The following is a 21,127-nucleotide window of genomic DNA, read 5'->3' as shown; positions in this document are numbered from 1 at the left end:
GTGATCAAGACGTCTGGGAAGGAAGAGCTGGCAGACGCCTGCTCATCATCATCTTTGTCAATCTTTTGAAGATGGCTCTTGGTGCCCCGGATGGTAGGGCCACCACATGAGAACCCGCCTGCTATAGTGTAGACCGGCTCCTTGTCGGTATCCGAGCTACTAGCAGGCTGGGGGGTAGTCTTGGAGGACTGACCCTTGTTTTTCTTTTTTGCCCTGGCTGGGGACTTAGAAATGTAGGACTTCAACAGCCCTTTGTCAGCCAGACGGTCCAATGCCCGCTGAAGACTAAAGCAGTCGTTAGTGTCATGGCCAACCTCCTCATGGAACTGACAAAATTTATTTTTGTTCCGTGACTGGACAGAACTCTTCATAGGATTCGGCTTCTCAATGGACAGCCGGTCCTTTACCTCCATGAGGATGGAGTTGCAGTCTTTGTTAAACTCGTACTTGGGGACGTACGGTTTAAACTCTTTCTTTTTCTTCTGGGACGGCTGGTCAGAGTCAGTAACTGCCCAGACTTCTTTTCTCTTCTTGCTCTCCTCTTTCTTTTTAGCCGGCTGAGCAGGCCGGTTGTCTTTCTGCTTGTCAGACTTCTTAGAGTCCGACTGGCCTCCAGGCGAGCAGAGGTCGGTAGCTTAAATGTAGCTTTCCGCCTCCCTCAGGGCCGCCTGCAGGGTGAAAGCCCCTTTTCTGACTAGGTCGAACTTAAAGGTCGACCCGTCTCTCAGACCTTTGAAAAAGTCTGTAAAAGCTACCTCATCAGACAGCCCCTGAATTTGAATTCTGATCAGGTTGAACCGCCTGACATATGAGCGCAACCCTTCTCTCTCTCCCTGCTTAACAGTGCTCAAATCAAGGCTTGTTTTCTTAGCAGGGATGTTCATTGAGAAGTTGGAAGCAAACAGGAAGGCAAGCTTCCTGAAACTATCGATGGACCCGGCTGGCAGATTGCCAAACCATTGTTGGGCAATTCCCTTCAATGTAGCCGGGAAGCATCGACACCAAGTGGCATCATCCAACCCCTGCAGATACATGAGTTTGGTGTAAGCCATGAGGTGGTCTTCCGGATTGGTGGTACCATCATAGGTACCAACCAATACATTCTTAACCTTGGCCGGCTGGGCCGCCTCGGTTATCTCCCGGGTGAACGCAGAAGGCTTTTCACCCAGGCGTAGCAGACGAAGCTGCCAGTCCAATGGCTGGACATTTTGATATGCCGCCTGACCCCCAAAGAAGCCGGCTGCATGAAGTGAGGGGAGTACTGCCCGTAAGCCTGAGTAGGCACATACGGGACAACTCCAATCATATGAGGGCCAGAATGGACGGTATTACCGCCTGTCTGAATCTCATGCAGGGAGGGTGCACTCCCTGCAGAAATGTTGTTGAAGCTGTCTGGAAAGTTCGACGTTGAAGCCGACTCAGACAGCGATTGGTTTCTCTTCCGGTTGATGATCTCCCGGGCATCAAGAGTTGATTTTTTACTTATCACCGGCTGCTGAGTCCGGCGAGTGTTATTGGTATTCTTCCCAGGAAGGAGAATTCTTGACCAATCAATGGTCCCGGCTGCCTTCTCCTTTGGATGAGGAGTGGGCTGCCGGTTTCTGACTGACTTCCCCTTCTCTGGAGGAGACTTCTTCGCCGACTGACCTTTACTTGGGCCAGCCCGGCTTTTGGTGATCAGCTCTTTAATTTCACCCTTGAAACTTGTCATGAATCTCATGAGTTCGTCTCGAGTGACAGGGGCTGATCCAGCTGCCGTTTGGGTTTCCCCTTCCGGCTGCCCAGTGGGTCTGCTTGGACCCGCCTGGGAGGCACCCCGCTCCAGAGTCTCTCTGGGCCGGATGCGCTTTATTCTGAGAGAGCCGTCCTCGGCTGTAAAGGTTTCGACCTGAGGATCTTCATCCTCATGGTCTGTAAAGACTTCTGGGTCTTCACCCAGACGGTTAGGGGGTGGTACAGACTCTTGAACCATCTTCGAGGTACTCTCCCCACAGACGGCGCCAAATGTTGTGGGTGTTTTTGTCCCTTGGGAGAGTTACTTCACGAAGTCTGATCCGGCTGAGCTGTACCTGCAAAACAACGGAGACTCCGGGTGGTTGGAGCTCCGCCTCCGACGATCAAGTTAGTAACTTGAAACGGAATAAAGAGAACGGAAATTTAGGTGGGTATCTGCTCGGATTCCAAGCTCAGGTCTTTCTCTGATGTAAGAGAATAAGGGTGTAATAAATGATTCAATGTGTCCCCAAAATGGGGAAATATCTCCCTATTTATAGGGTCGTTGGAAAATGTGCCCCTACCTAGGTCACTTGACCTAGATTCTAGTGGGCTGCGCCGTTTTACGGCGCTCCTAGGGGTTTAGGCCTTTGAAAGCCGCCATTTCAGAAACATATCTGAGGGCGCCAAGTGTCAAGAGGATGTTGAGCCACATGGGCCATCCTGAGCTCGACACGTGGCGACCTCTCATTGGTCCACGTGTCTAGGGTAAAAATACCCTAAACATACTCGATCGCTCTCAATCCAACCACTTTATGTGAACAATGCCCTCCCAACTCACACTCTCGTGTGTTAAAAAAGATGTACACTCAACCTACTAGTCGACTCGAAATATGTCAAATCATAACTTGCATTGATAAACAACACTTTCACATTCATACAACTCTTATACACAAAGGTCGGAAGGTCTTTAAAGCTTGTAATGTAAGGTTAGGGTAAAGGGTAGAATAAGTTTAGGAAAATGTTAGAGTAAAGCCATGCTTAAGGGAGCCATATCCTAATAAAACCCAAGGTCACAACAAGTAATGACCAAAACATCTCCAATCACAACTCAACTCCACAAAAGTTCACCAAACAATCATATACACAATACAATCCCAACACTTACATATTCACTCGCAAAATATGATAATATGAAATAGAGCGAATTAAAACAAACTTTGAACTACTTTTTTTCTCTTTTGATTTTTTTTTTTCCGAGCAACCTTCAAATAGAACATTTGAACATATGAAACAACTTTTTTTCTTTGTGTAGACACCCATTTGTGTCTCCCCAAAACCAAACCCAGTGATGAGTACCTTTCGCGTCGAATCATAATCGAATGAAGTGAAAGTGCGGAAAGTCTAGTGTTGCGGATAGTTTTAATTTCTTTTCTCTTCTCTCTGTTTTTGAAAAACTTATTTTAATAAAACAGCCAATCCAGTTTGGTTGGTCCATGATATGGGTTCAATAGTAGTGTAGTTGGATGGGGCTTGACAAGAGCTTTCCAACGATATATTATAAGCCCAATTCCGATGAATATTGAGGAAGTTATGGCCAATTTACTGAACTGGGCCCAGTTTGAGCCTTATATGCGGCCCAATGATCTAGGGGAGGGCCTAATATGAATTTATCATTCCTAATGCAATTAGGAATGGTTTTAGTCTTCTAGATTCTTCTAGAAAGTTCTTTTCATTCCTAATCCAATTAGCATTGATAAATTGACTTTTGTTGACTTTTAAGAGTTTTAATTAGAATCAAAGAACATTTTTTGAGGAAAATACGATTTTATCCTCCTGTACGGTAATTTTTATCTGATTTTAAGAAAACGCGTGTGTAGGCGTCGCTCGAAGTGCGCCTACGTTAAAGCATGTTGTGAATATGCTTGGCACTCATAGGAAGTGGGAATTGACATACGATTAGGGACATGATTAGGGACAAGGAAAGTAGGGAGCCGCCAACAAGTTTTTAAGGAACTTGTAAACCGTTCACGGATCATAAAAGGCAACCACGATTAAGGGACAACGATAGGCAACAACGATTGACCCGTGAAGGTTACACCCCATTCATAATCCATGAGATTACTAACTCCATATGGTTCGGAACCACGAAAGGAGGATCGGGGATGATGGTACGAAGTGAGTCATGGAGTCACATTCGCTCGTATTGGCCTCTACTCGATTCTTATAGTGAAAAGTGATTCCTGCGATCTCAAAGGCATACAAACAAAAATTCAATTTGCTCCAAACTATTATTAGGCTTAATTGGTGGAATATTAATGCAACATATAATTCTAAAATATTTGTGATCACTTGAATTAAGCAACAAGATTAAAAGGAACCTAAATCGGTTGTCCAAATTATCTTATTAGTCGTGATTTTCAATTACATATTCCCTTTAATATGCAATATGGTGATCATAATAACAATAGAATAAATATTAATATTGGAAGCAATTTAACAATAAAAGCATTAGTCAAATCAAATATAAAATAACCCTAATCATGATACTAGTAATATTAAAATAAAATAAGAGTAATTAAATTAATTAATTACTCACATTCTGCGCGTTCCTTTAAATTGCTACATCATGAATAAACTGTTAGTAACTTCAATAAAAATATACTACCTCCGTTAACTATTATTTGCAACAAAGAAATATTTTATATCTCACAAATAATACCCCTTTGTTGCAAATAATAATTAATGGAGGTAGTAAATCAAATGAAAATTAAATTAAAGTAGAGTTGATTTGGTCCAAACCCTCAGTCAATTATACCTTTCACGCCTTGGTTTAAGTATAGAACTAACTTTGGGTATTGTATAGACTCCTTGGAGTGCTTAGGAGAAGTATTTTGAGAGAATAGGGTGGCTAGTATTTAGGCTAAAGAGGGAGAAGAGAATTATTTTGTGATCAAGCTTGTTGATGATTGGAAAAGGGGTGATATGACCTCTATTTATAACGAAAAAAGTAGGGTCGAAAAAAACAAGATAAGATCCGAATTAAATCGGAATAAAACTCGATAGACTGCAGTTTTTGCGGTTTTTGTTTTTGTCATATCTTTTGATCCAAAAATTGGAATAAGATAAATAAGATATCGTTGGAAAGCTCTTGAAGTCTACTTTCTAATCCAATTAGAATCAGAATAAAATATTCTGTAGAACAAAAGATATAGCCGAAATAAAGAGACGGTATCAGTTTTGGATACAGTTTGACATTTTATTCATATCTTTTCCGTTATAGCTCGGAATTGATATTATAATATATCATTGGAAAGATAATTTCAAGTGCTATACAACCATATAAAATTTTGATAAAAAATATGATTCACGAAAATAATATTTGTCTATCTTTGAACGTCTTTCAATTCGAATAGAATTAGGACTTTAAAAAAAAGGAGTTTTATTCAATTTCAAACTATTTAACCTTATCTTTTCAAAAAGGATAATCAAAATCTTTTAGAAACTTATAGAAGCTTCTAATTAATCCTAATTGGTTTAGGAATGGGATTAAATAATTTGGACCCTCCACATTATCATTGGGTCGTAGGTAAGGTGGGCTTAGGTTCGGTTTGGGCTCAGTTTAATATTTTGGTCATAACTTATTTGTTATAACTCGGATTTGGGCTTATAATATATCGTTGGAAAGCTCTTTTCAAACTTCATCCAACTATTTAATCATTGGACCCATATTATGGACCAAAATAAACGGAAATAAACATTTTTATAAAAAGGACACGAAATGAATGATTTTAAAGGACACGAAAAGAGGAAAATAAGCTATGGTTTGGGGAAATGGGCTAGGATTTGGGTTGGTTTATGAAATGGAAATATGGATTTAAGCACTCAAAGATTAAATACTCAACCCGACCTATAATGGCGGTGAAAGGTTGTTCATCATCGGGTTTGGTTTTGAGGAGACATTTTTAGGTGTCTACAGAAGCCCCCACTTTGACTGAGTTTGTAGAAACGTCAGTTTTGAAAACGATAGTCAAAGTAGTTGATAGTGACGGAGAATGATTTAAGACGTTCTGCGATCCTAAATCACTCTGTATACGCCGATACCTGCAGAAAAATGTTATTTCCACAGATAAAAGAATAAAGGGATAGAATGCGTATCTGACACCAGTGTATCGGTGACAAATGAGTTTGGTAGCTTCCTATGCTTGAAGGAATCCACCGGATGACGTGTGTTGAAATGCTTTTCATGCTTGAGGAAAGCCGAAAGATGAGTTTGGTAGCTTTCTAAGCCTGAAGAAACCTACCGGATGACACTTTCCATGCTTGAGGAAAGTCGACATATGATTTTGGTGTTTTTCTATGCTTGAAGAAATCCACCGATAATGCTTTCCATGCTTGAGGAAAGCCGACAAAGGAATTTGGCGGTTTTCTATGCTTGAAGAAATCCACCGGATAATACTTTCCATGCTTGAGGAAAGTCGACAGATGATGAGATTGCAAGTCTCTGTGTATCGAGAACCTTGCGTCATGAAATGATGGTGGTTCGATTGTCCCCGAACGTGGGTTGTAGATGGTCCGCTTGTCCCCGAACGTGGGTTGTAGATGGTCCGCTTGTCCCCGGACGTGGGCTGTGGTTGGTTCGCTTGTCCCCGAACGTGGGCTATAGATGGTCCGCTTGTCCCCGGACGTGGGCTGTAGATGGTCCGTTTATCCCCAGACGTGGGTTGTAGTTGGTTCGCTTGTCCCCAAACGTGGGCTGTAGATGAGACCTGCAAAAATAAATTTGCCAATGGACTCGTATATATTGTGATTGACTTGACCACTGACTTGACCAAGTTTGACTTGATGTGACATGACATGACATGTGTATGACTTGTGATTGTGTGTGCGTATATGTGTGTGTGCAGACACAAGCAAACGAAGATGCAAAAGCAAAAATTTTCCGTCAATTTTTGTCATGAGTGGAGGGTACCGACTTTCTCCCGAAGAAGAAAGATGTGAAAACTGAACTTTTATTTTCGAACTTTCCTCGATGAGAAAAATTTGAAAAAGTTTTTTTTTTTTTTAAACTTCCCCAAAAGAAAAGACGCGAAAAAAGGAAAGAAGTTTTGAACTTCCTCGTTGAGCAAGACAAAATGAATCGCATGGATTGAATTGCTTTTCTTGAAAGTAATGTATGCATGATGCATGTCCTTAGGCCAGGAGGCTAAGGACAATTACATCATGTGACACGATAGATGAATGACCTTAAGTCATGGAGCTAAGCATCATATATGGTGTAAAGAAGCGATCTTGAACGTCACTTAGGTTTGGAAGCTAAGCACGTATATAGATGAACGTTGCTTAGGTCAAGGAGCTAAGAACAATATGCTTTGTATTATTACAAATCATTGATATAGAAATGTTACTCAGCACATTATGCGATGCATGAAACAATGACCATTGCTCAGGTCAAGAAGCTAAGCAAGTATACAACGTTTCTTCTGATGAATGTTGTCTTGAAAGATGATAAAGCATGCGCAGTAGGGAAACAAGATTTCATGATAAAGGGTTCCTAAGGGAAAGATGATATGGATATGTATGTGTAAAAGAAGTGTGTGAAAGTGATACTAAGGTGAGGCTGCAAAGGTTATGGTGATGGAAATATATGTGTGAAGAGTCAAAGATGATGACTCTTTAGGCTAGGTAAGCTAATGTGATGTGGATTCAAGCCCCCAAGTCTAGATCTAAATGGGTAGGGATATAGAGATAAGCATTGGATATCCTTTGACTCGATCATGCATATGAATGTGACCACACCTCAATGTGAGGTTGCCTACGTATCTGTTAGGAATCAGGCAGAACGTAGCTCTAACCGAACTTTGCACAAGTGTGTGTACACCTCAAAGAGGTCTTTCAAGGGTTGTAATGTGGTTAAGCTGAAGATTTAAGGAAGAAAGGGGTAAAAGGCTCAAGACCCGAGAGAAGCCCCCAAGATGTGTAATTGTGAATTGGACTTTGCAAGTTTTATTTTCAACATTTTTTTTGCTTTGATTTTTTTGTTTTTTTTTTATATTTTATATTTTTTATTCTTTTGAATCAATGTAGGCAATCTCAGATCATGCGATCACTCACTTAGCATTCATGTTTCTCAGGCACGGTACCAAGCACTCGATGAGAGACTCAATTTGAGACGCGTTCATATCGAAGACATTTGAACACTTGCCTTTAGTCATTGTTTTTTTTTTTATTATTTATTTACTTATTCTTTTCCCTTTTTTTTTATTTGAACTTGCTTTCTGATTGTTACACAAATTGCACACCTTCCCATTCCAGGGTTAAGTGAATGTGGGTTGAATAAATAAGGCCAATTGTTAGACGAGGCTCAAAGTAGTTGATGAAAATTAAAAATGGATATGTGATTGAATGGTTAATGGGAAATGAATGGGTTGAAAAGGTGCCTCAAGTCATTGGTGTACCTTGTATTTAGTTCGGCAGTTTGTTTTATTTTTGCTAATTACGTGATCGAATGTAAGAAAGAGATGTTCATTTATGAAGAAGGTAAGAAATGTGACACATAGACACATGGATAACTAGAACCTATGCTAAAATTTTTAGGGGGAAGGGTTTGAAACAAAAGAAGAAGAAAACATGAAATCTTGGTGAGAAGCTTGCATCGTGCTTTGTCTTCATGATTGTTTATGAGTGACTTCTTGTCGCCTGGTGAGGAAAAAATTTTGTTGTTGTTGATGCTTTGATTGGAAGGAAAGAAGGAAGGAGTGACGTTCCTCTTATTCTTCCAACTATTGCCTATTGATTTTAGACTCAAGTACTTTGTAAGGATGAACTCACTTAATGCATTTACTCAATACTCAGATTGGAAAGGAAGAGTGTATGAAACAATTTTGAAAACTTATGGGAAATACTCCACTCATTCCTATTACGACGGAAAACGACGCATGCATGGTCCTAATATACGATCATAAACAATATAGTGCATTACTCGAAGACAAAGTGTGTGCAATGACTCAACATGTGTGATTAGGTGAGTTTATTAAGACTCGTGGTATGATCGCATGGCTAGACATGATGACGCTGTGAAAAACAAAGGACCTAATGACCAAATAGCACGGAAGACTAAAAGACAAACTAACTTGATTAATTTTGTCTAATTTTAATGTTTATGCTATTTACTAGGTGAAAACAGTCCATTGGCAACCGTTAGTCATAAATAAGATCAACCACAATCAAAGACAAAGAACACATGTTAATGTTAGCACAAAAAATCACAAGAAACTAGGAAGAGGACTAGAATTCTAGAAGAGTTATGACTCATGGGTATAAAAAAAATAAATAAATAAAAATAAAAATCTATAATCCTATGTTATGCGAGTTTACACGGATTAAAGGACTTGACTAAGACTAGCTTGACAAGAAAAGATATATTTTTTTTTTTTTAAAAAAAAAAAAAAAAAAAAAAAAAGAAAGTCGAAGCTAATAAAAAGACACCTAAACTGGACAGGCTATAGTATATCGGTTATAACTTTTGATCTGTGACTCTGATTGAGATGAAACCAACTTCAAATGAAAGATAAAACTCGGGGCTACAGATCCATAGGTTACACGACACGTAACTCTTTCTAGAACTCTGGCTATGACTAAAACAAGTCGACTCTTGTGCAGTATACGGGAATAAAAATCCGGGTGACTCAAAAATAAAAAATAAAAAAAAAATCTATGGCTCGACTCTAATAATAAAAAAAAGGGTTTGATAAGAGAAAAAAAATATTAAAAAGTCAAAAAAAGCACATATAAGCACATTGTCACAAATGATGCAATGAAGTTCGCAATCTAAAGTCAAGTTCTATGTTCGACTATGGTCAAGCTTTTGGGTGTCAAAGGGTACCATGGTTAAGAGTTTGGACGCGTTAGCAAGGCAGCCTCCCTTGAGGGTGTATGCCAACGGGCGGCTCCGCGAGTTCGTGATGAAATCGAACTCGACTCCATGGTTTGGGTGGATTTAAAAACTCGGATGAACCCTTATTGTCATGAACATTTTCGGGTTGATAGAGCATAAATTCCCCGGGATAACCTAAAAAGCATATGCATATGTGACAATGCCAATTAAATCGCAGGAATACAATTCAAGAATCTTTCAAGTCTCATCCACTCATCTCAATTAAATACCGATCACTCAAATCGATAAATAACCAAGAATCCTCCCAAGTGGAGTTGCCAAATTGTAGGCGTCGCTCGAAGTGCGCCTACGCTAAAGCATGTGGTGAATATGCTTGGCACTCATAGGAAGTGGGAATTGACATACGATTAGGGACACGATTAGGGACAAGGAAAATAGGGAGCCGCCAACAAGTTTTTAAGGAACTTGTAAACCGTTCACGGATCATAAAAGGCAACCACGAATAAGGGACAACGATAGGCAACAACGATTGACCCGTGAAGGTTACACCCCATTCATAATCCATGAGATTACTAACTCCATATGGTTCGGAACCACGAAAGGAGGATCGGGGATGGTGGTACGAAGTTAGTCATGGAGTCACATTCGCTCGTATTGGCCTCTACTCGATTCTTATAGTGAAAAGTGATTCCTGCGACCTCAAAGGCATACATACAAAGATTCAATTTGCTCCAAACTATTATTAGGCTTAATTGGTTGAATATTAATGCACATATAATTCTAAAATATTTGTGATCACTTGAATTAAGCAACAAGATTAAAAGGAACCTAAATCGGTTGTCCAAATTATCTTATTAGTCATGATTTTCAATTACATATTCCCTTTAATATGCAATATGGTGATCATAATAACAATAGAATAAATATTAATATTGGAAGCAATTTAACAATAATAGCATTAGTCAAATCAAATATAAAATAACCCTAATCATGATACTAGTAATATTAAAATAAAATAAGAGTAATTAAATTAATTAATTACTCACATTCTGCGCGTTCCTTTAAATTGCTACATCATGAATAAATTGTTAGTAACTTCAATAAAAATATAAATCAAATGAAAATTAAATTAAAGTAGAGTTGATTTGGTCCAAACCCTCAGTCAATTATACCTTTCACGCCTTGGTTTAAGTATAGAACTAACTTTGGGTATTGTATAGACTCCTTGGAGTGCTTAGGAGAAGTATTTTGAGAGAATAGGGTGGCTATTATTTAGGCTAAAGAGGGAGAAGAGAATTATTTTGTGATCAAGCTTGTTGATGATTGGAAAATGGGTGATATGACCCTCTATTTATAGAGAAAAAAGAAGGGTCCAAAAAAAAAAGATAAGATCCGAATTAAATCGGAATAAAACTCGATAGACTGCAGTTTTTGCGGTTTTTGTTTTTATCATATCTTTTGATCCAGAAATTGAAATAAGATAAATAAGATATCGTTGGAAAGCTCTTGAAGTCTACTTTCTAACCCAATTAGAATCAGATTAAAATATTTTGTAGAACTAAAGATATAGCCGAAATAGTGAGACGGTATCAGTTTTGGATAGAGTTTGACATTTTAATCATATCTTTTTCGTTATAGCTCGGAATTGATATTATAATATATCATTGGAAAGATAATTTCAAGGGCTATCCAACCATATAAAATTTGGATAAAAAATATAATTCACAAAAATAATATCTGTCTATCTTTGAACGTCTTTCAATTCGAATAGAATTAGGACTTTAAAAAAAAAAAGGAGTTTTATTCAATTTCAAACTATTTAACCTTATCTTTTCAAAAGGATAATCAAGATCTTTTAGAAACTTATAGAAGATTCTAATTAATCCTAATTGGTTTAGGAATGGGATTAAATAATTTGGACCCTCCACCTGATCATTGGGTCGTAGGTAAGGTGGGCTTAGGTTCGGTTTGGGCTCAGTTTAATATTTTGGTCATAACTTATTCGTTATAACTCGGATTTGGGCTTATAATATATCGTTGGAAAGCTCTTTTCAAACCCCATCCAAATATTTAATCATTGGACCCAGATTATGGACCAAAATAAACGGAAATAAACATTTTTATAAAAAGGACACGAAATGAATGATTTTAAAGGAATCGAAAAGAGGAAAATAAGTTATGGTTTGGGGAAATGGGCTAGGATTTTCTTTATAAATAACGTCGTAAAAACTCCGTTTTCAATCATCAATTCTCATCGATTCTTATTCTTACCAATTCTCACCGACTATCATCAAGATTCTCTTGATTACTATCTCTCTCTCTTTTCTTAGCCTTCTCTCAAATATAAAAATTCCGCATTCATTAGATTTAGAAACACCTAGCCATATTCGAAGTTGCCTTCGCCCTAGACGTGAAAGGTTTAATTTCTGAGGGTTTTGTCCCAAATCTCTCTTTCAATTATTTAATTTAATTGTTTGTTTATTATTTTCCTTGAAGTTACTAACGTGTGTATTTTGTTATTAGAAAGAGGTACGAGGCATACAAGTAAGCACTTTAATGGTTTAATTGATATTATGATGTAGAAATCATGCTTAGATTATTATTATGATTTCTAGTATCATGTTATGATGTTTTCCTTAATTTGATGTTTAGGGTGACAACAATAAATTCCTAGTATCATGTCTAGGGTAACTTTAATATTAAGTATGATTAAAAGTATGATGCCTTTTATGTTCTTCCTAATATTTATGATTGTTAGTATCATGTTATGGTTAAACTTTTGATCTTTAATGTTTATTGACATGCTAGGGTTTGTTATTAATTTTGTTAGTATCATGCCTAGGGTCTTGCTATTATTATGCTTTAACATTATTATTATTATTTTTATGATTTATGATTTTAATTGTTATAATTATTATTATGATGATTTATTATTATGTTGCTTGATGCTTATTTATTATTTATTGCTTGATCACACCTTTTATGCATGTTCAAAAGGGAATTTGTACTTGTAATCACGCTTATATAAGATAATTAATAATCTTATTTAGGGTTAATCTGATTATAATTCAAGTGATCAACAATAATAGTTTATTTGTGCATTAATATTCAACCAACATAGATAAATAGGTTTAGGGTAAACCTATTGATTTCATGTTAGTCAGAAAGCGCACATGAATACGATCAGAATAAAGTAGAGGCCTATTATTAGGGCAGGTTCAATCTCTTTTAGGTTGGATTTGTACCTTCATCCCCGAACCCTATTTGGTTCAAGACCTTATGGAGTTGACGATCTCTTGGATCGTTAAGGGGTGTAACCTTCACCTCGTGAACGGTTTACAAGTTCCTAAAACTTATTGGCGACTCTTTTGCTCTATCTTCTTTCCCTTTGGACGCCACCGTACTTTAGTGTATGATCACAGTGGGGTTCAAGATAGGGGTTAATGCTTGAAATACTCCTTACACTTTGCTCTTTTTTTTTTTTACCTCATATTGGAAATTTTCAACTTTGTAACACAAAACATCAATATTTTCCAATCATAATATCAAAGAACAATCACTCTTCTTTTATTCCCACATTGTGTAAATGATATGCACACCACAACTCCCTCACCTCACCAACTAATAGCTCCCCCAAGCCAAGCTTGGGACTAGTAACCAATGGGGCTCATATAGGCTTGTAATGTGGCTAAATAAACAATAAAAGGGCACAAGCAACAACATGGGTAACAAGAAGGGAACAAATGTATCTAATATCGTTTGAAGGCTTCCTAAGAGAACAAATGTCTTCGTCCTCCTCAATGTGCATAATATTGAGCTATATAAACATTAATAGTTGCAAACCAATACTCAAATTCATTGACATACCAGGAACTATCACATATTCCTAACCAAATCAACTAGTCAAGCACTATATTCACAAATAGTTGGCAAAATTGGCGCATGTTTAGGAATCCAAACAATTAAACTTCAAATCATGATCAACAAATTCACAAAGCTCATTATCATATACCAACAATCAAAACAATATTTTCTAAGTATGGGACATAGGAAAGCATGATTTACAATTCATTTGGAACGTATTTTTGAATTTTTTTATTTTTCAATTTTTTTGTATTTTTCATAAATAAGAAAGCAATAAAACTAACCTAGAAAGCAATTAAACTAAACTAAGAAAACACACAAAAACAAAAGAAAAGATAAAAAGAAAGATACCAAATCCAAAATCTCCCCCAAGCCAGAATCAGACAATGTCCTCATTGGCTCGGGAACTAGCCCAGCATAGCTAGTCCTGATCATCCTCATCCATCCTCGAATAGCCTCCTCCATGGCTAGAACCGGCTCCTCCATGGCTCGAACCACCACCTCCGTAACCCAAACCACCTGCAAAATAGTTAGGGTCTACATTCCCTCCAAGCCCACCAAAAGGAGCATCGGTCCCATAGCCATGGACCGAAGAATAGTCCACATAGGTACCAAAGGCACTTGGGTCCGAATATCCTCCTTGAGGATATTGAAACCAATCGGGAACAAGTGAGTCGGGGGGAATATCCCCCCAACGTGCGTAGTCATCATACATGGGGTATGAACCCCTCCCAAGGTTTCTCTCCACATGCCCCACCCTCCTATCTAGAGACCCTACTCTCGTATCCAAGTTTCGCACCATACTCTCCACTCTCCCTTGCCCCATCTCAATCCTATCTAGTTGGCTCCTAAAAGCCGAGAAGTCATAAGGGGCATTTGGGTCAATGTTATAGTTCGTGGAAGAAGTGGGAATGTAATAAGTGTAGGGATGGGGTGGTGGTTGAGGGTGAAATTGAGGTTGTGGTGAAGGTGGTGCTTGGTGAGCCGCTTGAGCCTCACCTTGGTTACCAAAAACAAAGGTGTAAGAAGGTTGACCTTTCTCAAACTTAGTCAAAACGGGGTTAGGAAACGTAAAGGCATTGTCCCTTCTACCCGGCTCCCTTTGGATTACCCACCAAGTTTCACCCCCTATGACATTGATCCAGTTGAGGCTACCTAAGTAGGGTAAGTCCATATGAGTTGGGCCTACTACCTTCCTAAAGTCGTTAGGAACAAAGTTAAGGTGCTTGACCGCTATGTGGGTGACTAAACCGCCAAAATAAATAGGGGCCCTAGACCTACCACTCTCGGCCGCGTTGGCCGCCCGTTGAAAGTGTTGGGCTATCCTATAAGGTATGTTTAGCTTGTCACTCCTACGGATCGTGTAAGACCCTAACAACTCTAGTTCGTCCCTCCTTTCATTGGCAGGTTCATGCCTCCCAAAGATAGTGAGGCCAACAAACCGTTGCCAAAATTTTGGCACGGGATGTTGTATCCAAGTGCCCTTGGCATGTTGGAGGTTTAGATTAGCATCCCCCATGAGGGATTGATAGACAACGGCAATGTTGTCTTAGGGTGGTTCAATAGGCCTATCCGATTTTAACTCAAATAATTTACCAATTTCTTTCAAAGTCAATCTCACATCATTATTAAGCAAACGGAATTGAACATGAGTAATTAAAGCATTAGATTTTATAACATTAAAACTAGAAATAAATTCCAAAGTTAAATAGTCATAAGTATTATAATGCAATTGAAATAAACCACTCATTCCAATACCCTTAAACAATTTTTCTACCGGCTTATCGATTCCTAATCTAGAAAGCGTAGAATGATGAACAAAACGTGTAAGAATTACCTGCCTCAAGATGAGGTTGAGCATCCTTTGTCGTTGTTCTTGTGAGGCTATCACCACCTCGCTCCATCCCGGAATTTGCAGCTCTAGGTCAACCAATGTGGTTGTTGTTGCCTTGAGCTTTCACCCCTTGCGGTTCTAGATCTTTTGGATGCCATTTTTGTGAGAAATGGTGGAATTTGAAGCTTTCTCTCTCTTAGGGTTTTGGAGAAATTTGAGAGAAAGTGGTAGAAATTTAGTGTAGATCAAAAGGAAAGATGAGGGGATTGAGAATATGTAAAAAAATTTACGTTTGGATGGAAGAATTGGAGAAGATCTTGAAAAGAAATATGGTTTGAAGGTATGAAAATGGGGGTTTTAGAGAGAGAAAGTGATGAAAAAGAAGATGAAATAAGGAGAAAGTGAGAAAAGAAGAGGAAGAAAAGGAAGTAAAAGGCCGGCCAAAAAGTGGCGCGCCCGATCGGGCGAAAATAGTTTGTTCTGGAAGTTTAGTTGCGCGCCCGATCGGGCAAGCTCCGCCCGATCGGGCGCGAATGCGAAGGGAATTTTCGCCCTTTTCTCGCCCGATCGGGCGAGATTCGCCGGACATATCTTTTCTCCTTACTCGATTTCTCAAAACTTTCGCCCGATTGGGCAAGCTTCGCCCGATCGAGCAAAAATAGCTCGATTTCCAACCTCACTTGCGCGCCCGATCGGATCGGGCGAAAATTAAGCTGGAACTTTCTTTACTTGCGCGCCCGATCGGGCGAGCCTCGCCCGATCGGGTCTATGCCCAAATCAGATCTCTTCTTTATTTTCAACTTCTTTTCTTAAGTCTCCTACCTGTAAAAACTATGCCTGTACAAAAACACTTGCAAAAGGTAAAATTGCACTCTCCTCTCCTCTCTAAAAAAAAATAATGATAAAGTAAAATAAAATAAAGAAAATAAAAATAAACTAAAATAAAAGAAAGACTAGTCTAGAAAGTAAGAAATACGAGTTGCCTCCCGCAAAGCGCTAGTTTATCTAGGTCCCGCACGACCTTCTTACCAAGTACAAGAATTAGGACCCTTGGCCTAACTCTTGGTCGGGTGGTTTCTCACCCGGTCGAGAGGTGTTTAGGTTACGACGCGGCTTCCTGACATACCCTGTGGGGCGCCAATTCACCTTATCTGGTGGATCCTCCTTGACTTGGATTGGGGGCTCTTCAATGCTACGCACTAAAGATCCTTCTTCGGTCGAGGGTCGCTTCAATTTGTCTTTGCATTTAGCACTTGCAACTTGATCTGGCGGAACACTCACCGTAGGCTTAATTTGCACAACTTGCTTGTTTGATTCCACCTTTTCATCCTCAAAACCAAGACCGATAGTGTAGAGGGCTCTTTCTATCGCATCAACTTCTTTTTTCCATTTGTCTATCTCATCTGAAAGGGATGCAACACAAGATACCTCCTCCAAGGGATCTTTTACAAGAGCTTGGGCTTGTTAGAATAATTATGAACCACATTAACACTAAAGCACTTCTCCTATGTCATGGGGCTTTTAGGGGTATTATTAAGAACAAATTTGCCACTTCTCACACCTATAACTGCTCCTGCAGTGTTAAGGAATGGTCTACCCAAAATGATTGGGGTCTGCATATCCTCAGCCATATCAAGAACAACAAAATCAACAGGTATATAAAATTTACCTACTCTAACGGGAACATCCTCTAAAACACCTAAGGGGTATTTGAAAGAACGGTCGGCCATTTGTAGAGTAATATTAGTAGCTTTTAATTTACCTATATTCAACTTGGAACACACAGATAATGGAATAACACTAACGCTAGCACCCAAATCACACAATGCATTATCAATCCTTAGATTGCCAATATGACAAGGGATAGAAAAGCTACTCGGATCTTTTAATTTAGGTGGAGATTTATTTTGAAGTACGACACTACACTCTGCAGTGAAAGCTACTGTCTCTACCTCACTAATAGACCTTTTTCTTGTCAATATTTCTTTCATAAATTTTGCATATGCAGGAATTTGTGTGATTAATTCAGTGAAGGGAACTGTTACCTTCAAATCTTTTACCATCTCCAGAAACTTATCAAACTGCTTATCCAAATTTGTTTTCAAGTGACGATTGGGGAATGGAAGTTTGATAAACGGCTTTGGAACATTATTGCTCTTATCTGGAGTGGCAACCTTCTCTGGAGTCATACCCTGTAATGTAGAATTAGATATATTAGTACTATGCTTTAGCCCTGCAGGGCTATTAGCTACATTGTCTGGTTTAACATAATCAAGATTAGCATTATTTATTAAAACAGGTTCATCAACTCTGGGCATAGGGGGCCCTTCATAGTTTGAACCACTCCTTAGAGTAATTGCATAAGCTTGATCCGTAGGCCTGGTCGGTTGTGCTGGCAGAGCTCTCTATTGGCGGGCTTGTAGAGTAGCGGAAAGTTGCGCAATTTGATTGTCTACAATTTTATTGTGTGCTAGAATTGAATCAATTTGTGCATCTCTACTCTCCATGTGCTTCTGCATATTAATCAACATCGCTCTAATTTCTACCAAAGTAGGGTCAGAAGATGAGGAGGGTTGTTGTGGTTGGTTCTTCTGGCCAGCATTGGGATGGTAATATTTCTGTTGTTGTTGTTGTGGCGCCTGTGGTTCTTGTGGTGGTGGATTTTGAACATTAGTACTACGGTAGGAAAGGTACGGATGATTCCGGTACCCAGGATTGTAGGTGTTGGAGTATGGGTTATTCTGCCTATAAGCTTGAAAGGCATTAACTTGCTCCACGGAACTCCTGCAATCTTGTTCCCAATGACCTAAAATTCCACAATTTTCACAGAAAGCCTCATTAGAAGTATTATTAATTGCAGAAACATTAGCTATATTAGCAGTGCTAAGATTATCTAATTTCTGGCATATAGAGGTTAATTGAGCTTGCAAAAAGGATACAGAGTCAACACTATGCTTCCCCTTGTTAGAAAAGCTTCTAGGATTCCCATATTGGGAATTATGTATCGCCATATCTTCAATAACCTGACCTGCATCATCAACATTAAGATTCATAAACCTCCCACTAGCTGCAGAATCTAAAATTATTCTAGATGAATATCCAATGTCATTGTAAAAGGCTTGGATTAACTGCCATTGGGCCAAATTATGGTGGGGGCATTCTCTTTGTAGGTCCTTGAACCTCTCCCAAGCCTCATATAAAGTTTCATCGGCTTCTTGGGCAAAGTTCTGAATTGCACTCCGTAGTACGGTTGTTCTCTCTGCAGGATAATACTTGTTATAAAAATTAAAAACAAGAGTTTCCGAGTCATTTATACCAAGTGCAGTTCTATTTAAACCATTAAACCATAATTTGGCTTTTCCAGTTAAAGAGAAAGGAAAGAGAATCTCCCTGATTTGGTCTTGTGTGACCCCTGCTTGCCTGATGGTATTACAATACTGACAATAGTCTGCAATGTGAAGATTTGGGTCTTCACCCTTAGCTCCACTAAATTGCTTCCTCTCTATCATCGTTATAAATTGGGGTTTAATCTCAAATTGTCCCCCATCAAGAGCCGGAGTGGGAGTGAAGTGTGGAAAATCTGTAAGCTTTGGTTGTGAGTAATCACTAGGCTTCTTTGGAGCCGTCATCTCTGATTCTGGATCTGATGATACCTCTTAATCGCTAGAACCAGTTGGAGGATCTCGGTGATTATTATTATCACCAGAATCTGCCAGAATTTGCTTGTAAAAATTCTTCTGTCTATGGAAGGATCGTTCGATCTTAGGATCGAATGGGATGTACCCTCATCTGGAACACCTGGGCATAAACAAAAAAAACTAAAAGCAAATATGAGACTTGCCTCAAAGAACTAACGTTCTCTGAGACAAAAAAGAAATAACCTAGACTACAAAAATAATCAGAAATAAAAATAAAACCGTTTCCCCGGCAACGGCGCCAAATTTTGACAGGGTAAAGTCGTATCCCCTACTCAAAAGTAATTCCTAAATCCTCTAACTAATGTAGATAGGGAAGTAGGGTCGAATCCACAGAGAAACGAGTCTTTCTCTTCCTAATTAACTAATATAATCTAGATTATGAAGTAACCAATATATTATAATCAAAAGGAACTAAACTACGAAGATTAAGAATAAGGAGAAAAAAATGAATAAAAGGATCTAGGGAATAGGTTCACCAATAAATAATATTCCAGGGTAAAACATAGTAATGATGAGTGACATTTATGTCACTCTTAGGGAGTAGTTTTAGAGTCATTTTCGTGTTTATTTTATCTTATTTTCCTTTCTTTCTCTTGTTTTCTCTTTAATAAAGTTTCTAGTTTATTTTGGTAATTTTGTCGTGTTTTAGTTCTTTTCGTAGTTTTTAGTTTATTTTCGTATTTTATTTGCTTTTGATTTGTTATATTTCGTTCTTTATTTTTCCCTTGAAAGTATTCTAATTTACTTTTATTTATTTTAATTAGTTTTGAGTCTATTTTATTTCACTTTCTTTACTTGTATAGTTTTATTTAATTTTTATTAGTTTAGTGTTATTTATCTTATTTTATTACTTTATTTTACCTTTATTTTATTTTATCTCTTAGTAATCCCCTCGTGTTTTTGGTTGTAGGTGTTCCGGGTTTTTAAAGTCATATTCGTGTTTGGAGGTCTAAGGTTCGAGGCATAAGATTCCAAACAGGCTGCTGCCTTTAGATGCTGCCCCTTATCCTTCACCACACCCCTCCCTTATCCTCCACCACACCAACACCACAGCAGCCCCACAGCCGTACTCACCTGCTGCCACACCTCATTTCTGCCACCAACACCACCACACAGCAACAACCAAACACCACACACCACCAACAACTTCCCCTGCTTCACCCCGCAACACCACCAACAACCACTCAACATCCACCTCCAGCTCCCACGCACTTGACCACCAATTCCACACCCATTTCCCTTGCTCCCTGACCACCATTCGACCAACAAACCGCACCTGGCAGCCACCTAGCAGCGCAACCAACACCACAGCAGCTCCCTCGACCTTTCACACATACCTCCACACACCACCAGCCTGCAACCCCGCAAGCCCCACAACACCCTACAACAGCACATCGCAATCCCCTGCTCCCCCAACACACAAAAGCAGCCGCAACAACCATACCCCAAACCAAACACCACCAATCAGAACTACCCTGCTCCAATTCGCACCAATCAACCTTCAACACCCCGCAAACGCAACAGCCCCTGCTTCACCCCGCAACACCACCAACACCAACAGCAACATTAGCCTTCACCCCGCAAACCACCAGCCATAACAACAACAAAACAACCACCAATTAAGCAACAAATCGCCCACCATTGCATCACAAATCAGAACAATTAGCGAATTAATCAAGTTCGAGCAAACCCATTGAGAAGTTCGGCCGAACGTCGAGTCAGAGACTTTGGGGGTTTTGTTATTCGAAGAGGAGTGGTCGAACATACCCTTGGTTCGACCGAACCAACCCCGTAGTTCGGTCGAACCAACCACCGGTTCGATCGAACCATTTAACGAGCCTCGCACATGATTTTTAATGAGGATCAACGATGATGATACAATTGGTGTTGATAGCCATTGATTTGGAGCATTGATTTAATGATAATGGTTGATGATGGTGGTAGGAGAATCGAAAAATCAGAGCAACCATGAAGATGGATGAAACCGTCTGATTGTTTTGCTTTTTGGATTTAATTTTGTTTTTCTTTTATTTTTATTTTCTTTGTTTTCTTTTCTCTTTTTCTTATTTTATTTCTTTTATTTTTTTATTCTTATTTTAGTTTTCTATTTTTACTTTTCCT

At 39.0% G+C, this 21,127-nt stretch overlaps 1 non-coding gene across 1 annotated transcript; it reads left to right on the top strand.

Annotated features, from left to right (window-relative positions):
- Positions 1-18,449: 18,449 nt before the first annotated feature.
- LOC145561069 (small nucleolar RNA R71) lies at positions 18,450-18,556 on the top strand. Its single transcript, XR_014093653.1, has one exon. It is a non-coding gene; the product is annotated as a small nucleolar RNA R71 (small nucleolar RNA).
- Positions 18,557-21,127: the final 2,571 nt, after the last annotated feature.

The sequence above is a fragment of the Chenopodium album genome, chromosome 9, assembly GCF_948465745.1.
Source record: "Chenopodium album chromosome 9, dcCheAlbu1.1, whole genome shotgun sequence".
NCBI classification, from domain to species: domain Eukaryota; kingdom Viridiplantae; phylum Streptophyta; class Magnoliopsida; order Caryophyllales; family Amaranthaceae; genus Chenopodium; species Chenopodium album.
The sequence above is the reverse complement of the archived record's forward strand: the minus strand, read 5'-3'. Positions and strand labels throughout refer to the sequence as shown.